Source organism: Dipodomys spectabilis, unplaced genomic scaffold (assembly GCF_019054845.1).
Source record: "Dipodomys spectabilis isolate Male_0828 unplaced genomic scaffold, ASM1905484v1 ptg000009l, whole genome shotgun sequence".
Classification (NCBI taxonomy): Eukaryota; Metazoa; Chordata; class Mammalia; order Rodentia; family Heteromyidae; genus Dipodomys; species Dipodomys spectabilis.
Genome location: NW_024870686.1, coordinates 16,029,188 through 16,042,810, shown reverse-complemented (window position 1 = coordinate 16,042,810; position 13,623 = coordinate 16,029,188). Strand labels below are relative to the sequence as shown.

Below are 13,623 nucleotides of genomic sequence, written 5' to 3'. Positions count from 1 at the left end.
GTCTGTTTTCTTCTTCATCAAGGGTACAGAGGATTATGGAAGGGAAAGGGGTCCAACCAGATAGCCCTGGGCTCAACTTGTATTTCTGTATTATATGTCAGTTTCAATTTTCCATACTTTTCATTCTTGCAGACATTAGACAGCCATCCTTTATCTTTTCTTTGGCAGCTTTAATCTCTCTCCACTTAGCCATTTCTAAATTGAGGACAACACCAATACCAAAGGATTAGTTAAGCATGTTTGTGAGTACTTGACAATCATTCAAGGTTTTTTTTTTCTTTTATAATGTTACTTCAAAAGTGAAATTTTATGTAGTTTTCCAAGTTAAATAAAGAGATATCTCCTGATAAGAAATTGTTTATGGACATGAGGAAAAGCATGTCTTTTTCATCATTGATGAGTTTGATCAGCAAATATTTTATTCAGGAATTCTGTATCTGTAAGTATATATGTAAACATATATAGGATGATATTTATGCAAACATATTAGCTAGATATATGTGTGTATGTGTGTGTGTATATATATATATATATATATATATATATATATATATATATGAAAATTCCAATAGTGTAACTCCTTTTAACAACTAACTTACAGCTTAACAAAATGAACACCAAGAAGTTGGAACATAATTGTTAGGGAGAGTGAGGTCAAGGGGAGAAGGAGTCTAGCATGGATGATGGGTAGAAGAAAAGTGGAATGAATTCTGTTGTAATATTCAATGTATATGTGTGAACATGGAACCAGGTAGATTGAGGGGATGTATAGGGTTGGGAGAGATTAGGGAGAATGGTAAAAGGAGTAACAAGGATCGAGATGCATTATACTCATAAACCAACATGTTGAATTGAAACCCCTTTGTTCAACTACATAAGGATAATAAAAAGTAAATTTAAAAATGCATACTGGCCAAACACTAAATAAATATAATTTTTTAAAAGGCTCCTTATCATTTTGGAAGGCAAATATATTACAATTAAGTTTGAAGAGAGAGAGGGGGAAACTGGAATGTATCTTAATTAGCATAATAAGCAGAGAATAGTTCATGAGAGCCACAAGGTTGTAATGGCTTGGAGTTCATAGGTTTCCACCTTCACTTTTCAACGAGACAGCTCTATCAACCTCCCAATGAGATGGCTGCTATTTTTAGTGAAGTCTTTATGTAAGGGATTTACAAGCTTTCCAGGATTTCCAAGGAGGTGATTCTGTTCCTTCTTAAAAAAGAAATCCTACATTCCTTAGCACCAACTACCAACATTCATAAAGCCTCAACTACTCAGATGCTCAACTAATGGATATACCTGTTGGAGAGACATCACTGATTGTGACAAGACACGCAGTTGGTTGAAATTCTAGTTAAATGGTAGGGAAATAGAAGTTGTTCACTTCATGAAAAACATCCTCTATCTTACGAATAGATTGTTAATAACAGTCTTGTAATGTATGAATCTTTGATTCAGTTGCCCATTGCCTCAGCTCTCATTAGGCATCTGATGGCTGCATAGAATTAATTTGATTCTCTTCTGGCCAGTTGTTGGGAATGGTAGATTTTCACCAATCTCGCTCTTTGCCTGCTTGAAATGATTCCTAGTCTACTAATTGCCGTAGGGGTTGAGGGAGCCACACATGTTAGAAGAGCCAGGGGTCCCGGTTCTGCCTCTGGCCACGAGCAAGTCCCTGAACTCTCCAAATCCCAGTTCCTTCATTGTGGGTTCCTTCTAGATCTTTCACCTCAAATTGGTAGATTAGATCTTGGCATTGACTCCCAGAAATGAATCAAACGTCAGAGATTACCCTATTTTCTTCTGGAACCTGATGGGTTTACCCAGGAGTTTAAAAGACTTGAAATTTTAAAATTATCCATATCATAAACCCGTAACTCAAGAAATAAGGCCTTTTAAATCAGATGGAAAACCTGGTTGATGTTTTCCAGCAGGCCTTTAAGAAAGTTATTAGACTTGTTCTCTGTAAAATGGCAAGTGCTAATGGCAAACTCTCGATGAGGCGGTGAGAATTAAAGGGGATAATTTTTCATTGTTGTCACATGGTATAGTTAACAGAATCCAGCAGATAATGAGTGGGCACACTGTCCTTTTCCCTCTTTTTCCATCTTTTCCCTTATTTCTATTCTGGTCAAACTTTAATCTGTGGTGTTTATGTTAGAACAGTATGACCAGCATCATTTTCTCAGTAACTTGTTCTCTTGGATCAGACATAATGGTGCTTTACATTTCTAAAACTTCAATTGAGTGCTGATTGGCTATGAATACTCATTTCCATGGCAATGAGTCTCAGGAATGCAGACTAACAACACACTGCATTTATAAATAAAAAAAGGCCCCAAAGAAGAGAAACACTTCCCCACTGCTTAGATATGGTGTTAGGGCTCTAAAATTGATTTCTAAAGTGTAAAAGAAAAGAAAAGAAACCCTGAGATTTAGTTATAAGAAATAAAAGTATTTCGCCTCTCCTTAGATTCTTTCTTGAATCTCAAAAGCAATGGATTCTCAATAATTTCATCAGAAGCTCGCTCAATGGATCATTTCATATCAATCCAATCCTCTATAACACCTATTATCCTGCAAGAACGGAAGCAGCATGAAGTGAGGGAGCTGGATGGTTTTGTTTTCTTTTACTGTACCTTTGTAACCTGGAGTAGACGTGAGAAACCAGTAGGATTCAATGAATATCTGTGGCATGATTGAGTGAATGGGTAGATGAATGAAGTGTTGATGGGTCACCCGTGCTGTGTGTGTCTGAGGATTGTTATATAGAGTTAGAGACTTTGCTTCCTGCCCTCAAGAAACTTAGTCCATTTCAGGAGACAGAGGCTAAAAGCAGGGCAAATAAATCTGCGAATACAGGCAAGGCATCAATATTAGGAATAGGGAAAATATATGCCTTAGAAGTTCAGGAAATCCAAGATTCAGGGTAAGAGCAGAAATCTTGCTTTTCTCCAATAATCACTCTGAAAATGCTCAAATGGATACTCATAGCATGAAAATGATAATGATCATTTTCAAGCTCAAAATATGTCACCATTTAAATTCATTCAGAAGATGAAATTCAAAGCAGAAAGAACTACCATGATATAAGAATATACAAAAAATATGGTTTTATTTGCATCTCTTTTTTTGGTGCCAGTATTAGGTAATCAGCTGAAGTCTTGTGCTCTTGTTCAGATTTTTTTTTAATTCAGGGCTGTTGCTTTACTACTTAACTACCCCCTCAGTCCCTCATTTTGGCTGGTCATTGGGAGATAAGTGTCCCTCAGATTTGTCTGACTAGGCTAATTTCAAACTATGATTCTTAGATCTTAGTACCATGAGTAGGTCTGACCAACTGGCAATGGCCACTGACAGCTTTTAAGTACAGAACTTCACAAGATCTGCTTTATATTATAAAAATCTATACTGGCAACAATGCCAAGGGATTTGGTGAGTGGCCATCACTGTTTCCAGATGAGAGGTTCTGGTGTCTTGTTGGAAGGTAGCAGCAGTGGAGGGGGAGAAACACTGATGAGTTTAGGCTAAGTCTTGGAGTTGGTCTCTGAGTGCCTATACATATATCGCATTGTTAAGAATAAGAGATGCTTAAACTATTCCTAATAGTATAAACATTTATTTATATGCAGATGATGGGAAAAGAAAATTTTCATTGGCAATAATTTCAGATATGTGGAGTTGAAAATATCCAGATTATGTTTTCTTCCATATGTACAACAATGAAAAATTCTATTGTAAAAGCTATTCTTTTTACTGTAAACATCAATTTTGGGACCATGCTTTCCTATTTTAAATTAGATTATTGTAAATAATCTAATTCTTTTAAGTTTTCCTTGACTTGTACCCTGTATGCACTTAGGACACATGCTAGTTTTAATATAGTCTTTTGATGTGTCTTAGGATTTTTCTTTATTTCTTAAGCCTGTGGCTTTTACAACATGGTCTCACATACACAGTCTCTCCTTATGGACTTACTCATTGCCAACCTTCACATCAACTTCGTCAGCATCTTAATTGAGGATAAGTAATCTTAACCTAAAGGGGAAAGCGAAGCTAGATCTTTGTAAGTCTACAAGTCAAGGAAAAGGCTTACCAAGGGGATTTTACAGTTTATTACTTTCATTCTAGTTGGTATTAATGCTACATAGAATGTATATTTGCACACATTACATATAGCTATATACAAGCCTACACATGTGCACATACATATGCATACACATATCATGTTTGCTTGGCTTTTGAGGTAGAGTCTCCCCATGTAGCTCAGGCTGGGCTTAAACTCAAAATTCTCCTTCCTCTGCTTCTGGAGTGCTGGGAATACCGGTATGCAACATCATGCCCAGTTTTGATTTCCCTAACTTATTTTAAAATATTTTTAGAACCATGTTCTTACCTAAAGAGTTTAACTAAGCATGCAAATCATTAATCCACATGTCCCTGGGTTTTAATTTGAAAATTATATGTATTTAGTTAGAAAGTAAAAGCCTTATTGCTTGTAATTGCATACATGAGCAAAATCAAAGTTATATAATAAAATCAAAGTTTCTATTATTTACCTTCCTCCTTTGGTTCTTTTAATTCATTGTTTGGTATGCTTTTCCCAAAAAGCATCGCGATTAATTTTCACACAGCTGTTCTTTTGACAGCCATCATGGTTATACTCTAAACAATTAAAGGCTTCATGATTGCCATATAGGAGAATGAGAATGTTCTTTGAGTTACTTATTGGTGCAAGAAGAATTATAGAAAAAAATATTTCTTTTCTACATAATTTCATAAACAAAAAGGAAAAATTGCTTTGCAGACAAGTCAGCAGTGCTCTTGTGAAAGGCCCCACAAGAGACCACATTGATCCCAGTATCTCATGGCTCCATTTACAAGAAAGGTCTTCACAGCTCTTGTCATGCATCAGGGAGGTGAAGTACAGCTTTCTGAGAAGTCAAGGGCTGTGTAGTGAAATAGAGGGTTCATTTCCTACCTGAGAAGGCTCACACCCTCTTAGAAGAAAATAAACTGTGCTAGCCAAAGAGAAGATTGCTGCTTCAGACTTAGGTAGGCCACTAGTTTGCAGCTTCTGGCTTCCCATAATGACAGTGATTTTCTTTGAAACTGAAATGTCTGAATAGATGCCTTTGATGCATATAAATAGCAAGAAATGCTTATAGCAGAGACACTTAAATGTTCATTTATGTAACAGTCCTACAAGGAACTTGGAGCAGATATAGATAACATATTTTCTTTATATATACATACATGTATTATCTAGCTAATTTTTCATTTGAAGGAAAATGAATGAAATTGGAGATCGTTGTGATAAGTGAAATCAGCCAGACTCAGAAAGACAAATATGATGTGTTCTCTCTTACATAAGAAATCTAGACTATAAATAAATAAATAAACAAATAAATGATATGAGCTTAAATGAGGAGTGGGAACCAATAGGAGGGGTAGAAGGTTAAGGAACAACATAAAAGGGAGGAGAATATGATCAAAGAACTTTATATACATGTTCAAATATAAAAAATAAAACCTATTAAAATGAAAGGGGAGGAGGATAAAAAAGAATAATGGAGTGAATTTGATCAAAACACATTATATGAATGTATGAAAATATCACAATGGAAAGAGACTCTTTGGACAATTAATATATACAAATCAAAAAGGAAGAGAGACAGAAGTTTCATAACTTTTAAATTCTTCCTTGAATTAGGCAAAATTCTATGTGATAGAAAAAAGTAACATTTGTGCTCGCTTCAGCAGCACATATACTAAAATTGGAACGATACAGAGATTAGCATGGCCCCTGCGCAAGAATGACACGCAAATTCGTGAAGCGTTCCATATTTTTAGGACAGAATAGGAGAAACCCTAGGTCTCCTTGGCACAGGCAGAAATTTTGTTAATAGAGACCCAGAAACACAACAAATCAAAGAAAGGTTGGACAAATGGGATTGCATGAAATTGCAGTGCTTCTGCATGGCAAAGCACATAGCTAGCAAGATCCATAGAAAGACCACAGATTGGGAGATCTTCACTAGCCATACAACAGACAAGGGGCTCATATCTAAAATATACCTGGAACTCAAAAAATCAAATCTCCCAACAACAAATCTTCAAGGAAACAACTGTCCAATAAACAAGTGGGCTAAAGACTTAAAGAAAAACTTCTCTGAAGAGGAAAGAAGAATGGCCAATAGACACATGAAGAAATGCTCAACCTCCCTAGCCATAAAAGAAATGCAAATCAAAACAACATTGAGATACCACCTCACCCCAGTCAGAATGGCTATAATCAAGAACTCTAATAACAACAGATGCTGGAGGGGATGTGGACAGAAGGGAACCTCACTGCAATGTTGGTGGGAGTATAAACTTGTTCAACCACTTTGGAAAGTAGTATAGAGGTTCCTCAAAAGACTACACATAAAGCTCCCCTATGACCCAGCAATTCCACTTTTGGGCATTCACCCAAATGATCACAAACAAGACCATAGTAAAGCTACCAGCACAACTATGTTTATTGCAGCATTATTTACCATAGCAAAGATATGGAACCAACCAAGATGCCCCTCAATAGATGAATGGATCAAGAAAATGTGGTATATATACACAATGGAATTTCTGCCTCCAGCAGAAAGAATGACATTGCCCCATTTGTTAGGAAATGGAAAGACTTGGCAAAAATTATATTAAGTGAAGTAAGCCAGGCCCAAAGAAACATAGGTCCCATGGTTTCCCTTATTTGCAATAACTAGTAAATGTCTGAGACAAGCAGAAACAGTCAGATAAGTTGATGTTAGGGAAATGAACCCTAAGATATGTATTCAAATGTTTTTTTTCAGGTGATTATTTCTAACACATTTATAAGATTATTTCTTTGTTGTTTTTTATGTCCCTCCCCCATGTTATAACTCCTGCTTTCACTGTATTTGATGTCGGTATAATTTGTGGAGGGGAAGGGAAAAAAACAAATCGTTTAAATAGGGATACAGGTGGATCCATTGAAACAATGAGATACACACGTTGTTATGTGGAAAAACAAACTTTACAACTTTGGTGTGGGGGGAGGAGGATTGGGTGGGGGGGGGGTGGAGGGGGGAGGATGGGAAGGGATGGGAAGGGGAAACAAAGGAGGAGGCTACAATGATTGATAAAAAATGTACTCATCTTGCCCATGTAATTGTAACCCCCCTGTATAGTATTTTCACAAAAAAATAAAAAATAAAAAGTAACATTTATAAAAGCAGCATATTTTAATAAAATTTCAAATGCCTTTAGAGTATATGCCATTTTGAGGGCTAAATGAAAGTCTGCTCCTTAGAAATTCATCAATAGCGAAGCTGAAGACACATTGATTAAGTGAAGAATAACATATGTAAGTATATGTAAAGTGAAAATTTTTTTATTTTTATAGTATAATTACATGAATAAGTCTATGCAAATTATGGCTACATTATAGAATTATAATTGTTATTTTTCATTTTTATTCAAAACAGAGGAGGAAGGAGAGGAGAAGAATAAGGGAAAAGTAGGGAGAAATCAGGAAAGGAGAAGATAATCATGGTTTTTCACAACGATGTTGACTATAAATGTAATTCTCTCTCATGAGCCAAGAAGAAAATTTTTACTTAAGATGAGCTTAGAAATAAATTATAATACTTTTAATGCCACAGAAAAATGTATCAATGGCTTTATTTACAGGTAAAGTGTGTTTCTAGAAGAAGAGACTTGGCTTAACTCCAAGGAAAAGTAAAGATGTGTAGGCCAGGAGTAAGGTTGAGGGGCAGTGGATTGAAAGTTAAAGAGGAAATATCCACCCCCACGGTATAACCTCTGCTTTCACTTTATTTGATGTTGGTATAATTTGTGGAGGGGAAGAGCAAAAACAAATCATTTAATTAGGGATATTGGTGGACCCATTGCAACAATGAGATGTACAAGTCGCTATGTCGAAAAACGAACTTTACAACTTTGGTGGGGAAGGAAGATGATTGGGTGAGGGGAGATGGGGGGAGTATGGAAAGGGATGAGAAGAGGAAACAAAGAGGAGGCAACAATGCTTGATAAGAAATGTACTTGTTATCTTGCCCATGTAATTGTAATTGTAACTCCTCTGTATGGTATTCTCACAATGAAAGAGAGAAAGAAAGAAACAAAGAAACAAAGAAAGAAAGAAACAAAGAAAGAAAGAAACAAAGAAAGAAAGAAACAAAGAAAGAAAGAAACAAAGAAAGAAAGAAACAAAGAAAGAAAGAAACAAACAAACAAACAAACAAAGAAACAAAGAAAGAAAGAAACAAAGAAAGAGAATTGGTTGACATTTATGAAAAAAAAAGGAAATATCCAGGACTAAATTGACTTTAAAAAATGATCATGAGGAAGACAGGCCAGAGAGATAAGTTATCAGGCGTGGGTTTAGGAATTTTTGTCAAGTATCAAGTATGATCAAATAGCAGAAGTGGGAAATTGTTTATTACTCTGGATCAGCAAGATACGTGACAGGAGTTGACACATGGGTCAGGACAGAGCACAAGGTTTGGGCCTTGGAAATTTAAACAACCTGCCTAGAATCAAGCAGAAAGTCTTTGCAAATATACAATATAAAAGAAGAAAGAAAGAGAGGAAAAGAGGGGTAGAGGGTAGAGTGACAGACAAAACAGACACTGAAATAAAAATGAATATGGAAGCAAATGGTCAGGGATCTAAGTTTAAAAGAGTTAAGAGAAAGGTAAAATTGGGTGGAGACAGTTCTAAGGTGAGCTTGCCTAGACTACCTCTTAATTTGTAAGGAAGCCTCCTGTATATATTAGATACTTCAGAAAAAAAGGATCGGAGGGCAGAACCCCAAGATCATGAAGAAATAAGATTACTTAAAAGGAGTGAATAGCTGGGTAGCGGTGGCTCACACCTGTAATCCTAGCAACTCAGGAGGCTGAGAACTGAGTATAAATTACAGTTCAAAGCCAGGCTGGGCAGAAAAGTCCCCATGAGACTCTTATCTCCAATTAACCACTCAAAAAAAACAAAAGTGGAGCTGTGGCTCAATTGGTAGAGTTCTAGCCCTGAGCACAAAGAGGCTCAGGGACAGTACCCAGGCCCTGAGTTCAAGCCCCAGGACTTACAAAAAAAAAAAAAAAAAGCATTGATTCATGTAGAGAACTTTGGGGACAGCAAAGAAGAGGTGGCGGATAGTGGAGGGTCTGAATCACCAGCTCCAGTAGTGTCTTTGATAGAGAAAGAGAAGAGGATTGACCTTGGCAATCCGGAGGAACTTCCTACAGAACATTAATGGAAATAGACAGGGGTTTCTTTCAATGGTCCACAGGTGGTATTTATAGTGTCAGCCACTATTTGTCAGAAAGGAGGAAAGACTGTAATTCTATGGCAATCTTAGTTCTGGATGGCAAGAATGGTGGAGTATATTCTGGCCAGTGACTACCACTGCCATTAAAAATATCCCACATGTTGAAATACAAGGTTGGCTAAAATTAGGTATATACCACATCAGCACCTCCCTATATAATATCTAAGCCAACTGTGTGGCCTTTTCTTGTCAGCCAGAGCCAAGTGCTTTTTACAACATGTGAAAGAACAGAGTCACTTGAACTAAAGTTATTGCATTGCAGGGCTGCATTCACAGGTAAGATTCTGAAGCCAGCCTCTGACAACTGGTGTGGTGGAGGCCTGACCTGAAGCTGATCGGTCCACTGACATGCTGACCTTTTGCCCCAGCTGGACCCTTTTCTATCATTTATCCTCTGGGAGGTACTTGCCATTTCCTAAGAGCTAATACAAATTTCTCTAGATGTCTATCATTCATTAGAAATGTAGGTATTTAAGGACTATGTTATCAATTATCCTCTAATGCTTTCTGCTCTCAATAATCCATTGTTTAACTCACAGGGGAAAAAAAAATTCTTCTTAAGCCTCCTAATTCCAAATGTTTCTCTGAAAAGTACCTTCCTCAGCTAATAAAGTGTTTCAGTATCATTATTGAAAGTGTGGATCTCAGACAGTCAAAGCTATGATGAACAGTTTCAGCTTTAAGAAGGAACAAGTTGATTTAACACTGTGACTACTAATGACCAGTTTCCTCAAGGAAACTAGTCCAGCGCTGTCTGCAAAAACAGCATAGTGCGCATGGGTGATTAAGTTCTCATGTATTGGTAAAAACACCATCCACTCAATGGTCTTATGTCTACTTAAACATTAAACATCAAAATTAAGACTGCAGGGCTGGGAAGGTGGCTCAGTGGTAGAGTGCTTGCCTTGCATGCCTGAGGCCCTGGTTCGATTCCTCAGCACCACATAAGCAAAAAGAAAAAGCCAAAAGTGGCGCTGTGGCTCAAGTAGTAGAGCGCTAACCTTGAGCTGAAGAGCTGAGGGACAGCGCCCAGGTCTAGAGTTCAGGCCCCACGACTGGACACCCCCCCCCCCAAAAAAAAACCAAATAAACAAAAAAAAAATTAAGACTGCAGAATTATTAACTGTGCTATTCATTGCTGCCAGTAAAGTAGGGAAGTCTTTGAAAAAAAATCTCTGAGAGCCTATTAATCATTATCATCATCATCATCAACAACAACAACAACAATAATAAAGTACCATGTGTACTTGGGGGGAGAGGGCTGGACTTTTTCTCCTTTAAGGTTGGCATATTACTGATTGAGCCATAGCTCCATTTCTGGCTTTTGCTGGTTAGTTGGAGATAAGATTCTCATTGACTTTCCAGCCTGGGGTGGCTTTGAACAATGATCTTCTGATCTCAACCTCCTGAGTAACTCAGATTACAGGAGTGAGCCACTGATGCCTATCTAGGGTTGTTACTTTTGATAATTGGGAAGGAAAAGTGGTTCCATACCTTTTTCTAGCTTCTGGTGGTTTGCTGGTAATCCTTGCCTTGGAGCTGTATCATTATAACCTCTGCTTTTGTCACACATATTGGCTTAGGTGTTCACTCTACTCTATATGATCTCATCTTAAGTCATTAATTAAGTAAACAATGACCTATTCTTCAGAATGCCACATACCAAAATACTGGAGGTTGGAATGTCAACATATATGTTTGGGGGTGGTGCACACAATTTAACCCAAACAGTGCCATTGTGGTGAAACTAGGTCACCTGAAATTAGTATCATTCCTAAAAAGATTAGAAAACTTAGGTTGGCCTCCAGTAACCTTTAAATACTTTCTATATCTAACTTGCTATGCTACATGCTTTCCAGAGATTGTGAGGGTTTTTTCTTAATCAAAAGTCTCTTCTTCAAAGCATTTTTGTCTGTAGGAGAAGAGTTTTCCCACTAGGTTCCATTTAAACCTCCCTCTCCAGCTGGCACTTGAGCTGACGGATTTCTTTTGTGTGTTTTTTCCCTTATGACCTCCCTGGATAATATAGCAACTCAGAGCTTTTTAAATGGACAAGAGGTCTTTCTGGTTCTCACTCAACAAAAGGGTTTGAGTGCACTCTTTACGTTGTGGCCTTTATTAGCCCCAAAGGACAAAAGCATGCATAAGGCACTGTCCTTGCTATTGATGGGCTTGTACTCTACAGCTAGAGCTTAACAAGGATGCTATTCTAAAATGAAGGTCTCCAGTTTGTCTTAAGTTAGAAAACTTTGGTTTGCTAGCAAGAGAAAGCTCTTTTGATCCCTACTAGGCTAAAAACTGTGTACTGACAAAGCAAATAAACACACACACACACACACACACACACACACACACACACACACGAAAACTTCTACTGTTTAACCATGTGATGGTTTACAGTACATAGAAAAAGTGTTTGAGAGCAAAATCAAGGCAGTTATGATCATCTAACTCTGATCATCTACTCAAAATGAGCTTCCTTTTCCTGAAAATTCTTGATTTTTTACATGCTTTTCTAGACTGCTTTACATTCAAACTAATTGTGACTCTTCTCCCTAGCAAGAATCAAGCAGCTTTTGCATAATTGGCATTTTAGTGCCTTTTAAGTACCAAATATGTTCTACCTCAAATCCAATAGAGATATTAACATAAACCAACAACCAGGACTTTAAAAAATTCCAGACAAGTCAATGTTCAATGGGTCAGTTGACCAGCTGATGGAGAACAAGACCCAGGCCAAGTTCAGGAATGAGAAGCTTTCCCATTCTTAATGGATTTCCATGTGCTTTGCTTCTTCCCTACATGAAGGGCTCAAGTCTTGCTGCCAAACCCAGGACTGTCCATTTGCTACGATGTGCTTGAACATCACTTGTTTATAAGTGAAATTCAAATGTAAGACACGGAGAATTTTGTGTGTAAGTAGAGATGATTGAGTTTCGTATCTGTTGGTTTGGTCCTCCAAGGCTTGTTGAAAACACATTTCAAAAGACATAAAATAGTACAAAACTTGTAGTTGGTGCCCATTGCATTTAAGTATAATTCCAGGTGTTATAATAATATTAAGATGTGTATCACCAGAACAAGCCTCATTAAACAAAGAATAGCATTTTGGACCAGCTATGACTGTGCACAACTGTAATCTCAGCCACTTAGGAGGTAGAGAGCATGAGGATTATGGTTTGAGACCAGCCAAAGTTAGCAAGATCTCATCCCAATTAATCTGGACATGACAGTTTATGACTATCATCCCATCTACACAGAGGCAAAGAGAACATTTCAGGCAAAGACTGGCCTGGGCAAAAAAGCAGGAAACCGTATCTAAAGAGCAACTAAAAGTAAAAAAGGGCTGGGTCATGATTAATAAGCTTGAGGCCCAGATATCAGCCCCCATCTCTCCTCCAAGTAAAACAAGTAATCCCCCCCCAATAAAAAAGCACAACTAGATAGCAGTTCATTACTAAGGATCAATTGTTAGTAGTACCCCAAAACTAATTCCTTCAACTAACTAACTTTAACTGGGTTCTTCCCAGTGAGAAATCATTATCAGTTTATATAAAAATTGGAGAGGAAGGTGGTTTGGGGAATACATATATATGGAACAATTATACTCCCATAGAGACATTAACAATTAAAGTGAGATATAACTGGCAACTTCATGCAAATATTATAGAAGAACATGAAAAAGAGACATGGATTGCTGGATTGGGAAGTGTCCGGGCCCCATAAAAGTCTCATATGTTAGAGCATGAGATCTCTAACATAACCCATAGATTATTTGCTGAAGTATTCATGATTTGATAGCTTTTTTGGTAAGTGGTAGAAGCCTTTGGATGTGGGGCCTGGTTGGAGGAAGCAGATTGCTTAGGGCGTGTCCTTTGGAGCTATCTGTTGTCTTGGTCACTGACCTTTCTTTGTGCTTCCTAGTCTCCATGAGGTGACAGGCTCCTCTCACACACACTCCTATCACTATACTATTCAGCCTCACAACTGGTCAGATGCAGAGCCAGCTGACCCCAGACTGACAGCTCTGAAATATGAGCCAAGGAAACCCTTTCCTCCTTTTAAATTGAATTACCTCAGGTATGTTGTCACAGTGATGGGAAAGTTTAACACGTAGGTTACCCTGAAAATAAAAGTGAGAAGGTTGTGTGTAAGTAGGATTTCAGTTAGGAGAGGTCTTCCATTTAAATTTTGCTACAGATTTAGATGCAGCACATGAAGGAAGTAGGACATCTTCACGAAGAAAAAAA

General features: G+C 37.5%; 1 non-coding gene across 1 annotated transcript; it reads left to right on the top strand.

Moving 5' to 3' along the window:
- The first annotated feature begins 5,753 nt into the window (after window positions 1-5,753).
- On the top strand, window positions 5,754-5,857 carry LOC122127778. Its single transcript, XR_006151280.1, has one exon. It is a non-coding gene; the product is annotated as a U6 spliceosomal RNA (small nuclear RNA).
- Window positions 5,858-13,623: the final 7,766 nt, after the last annotated feature.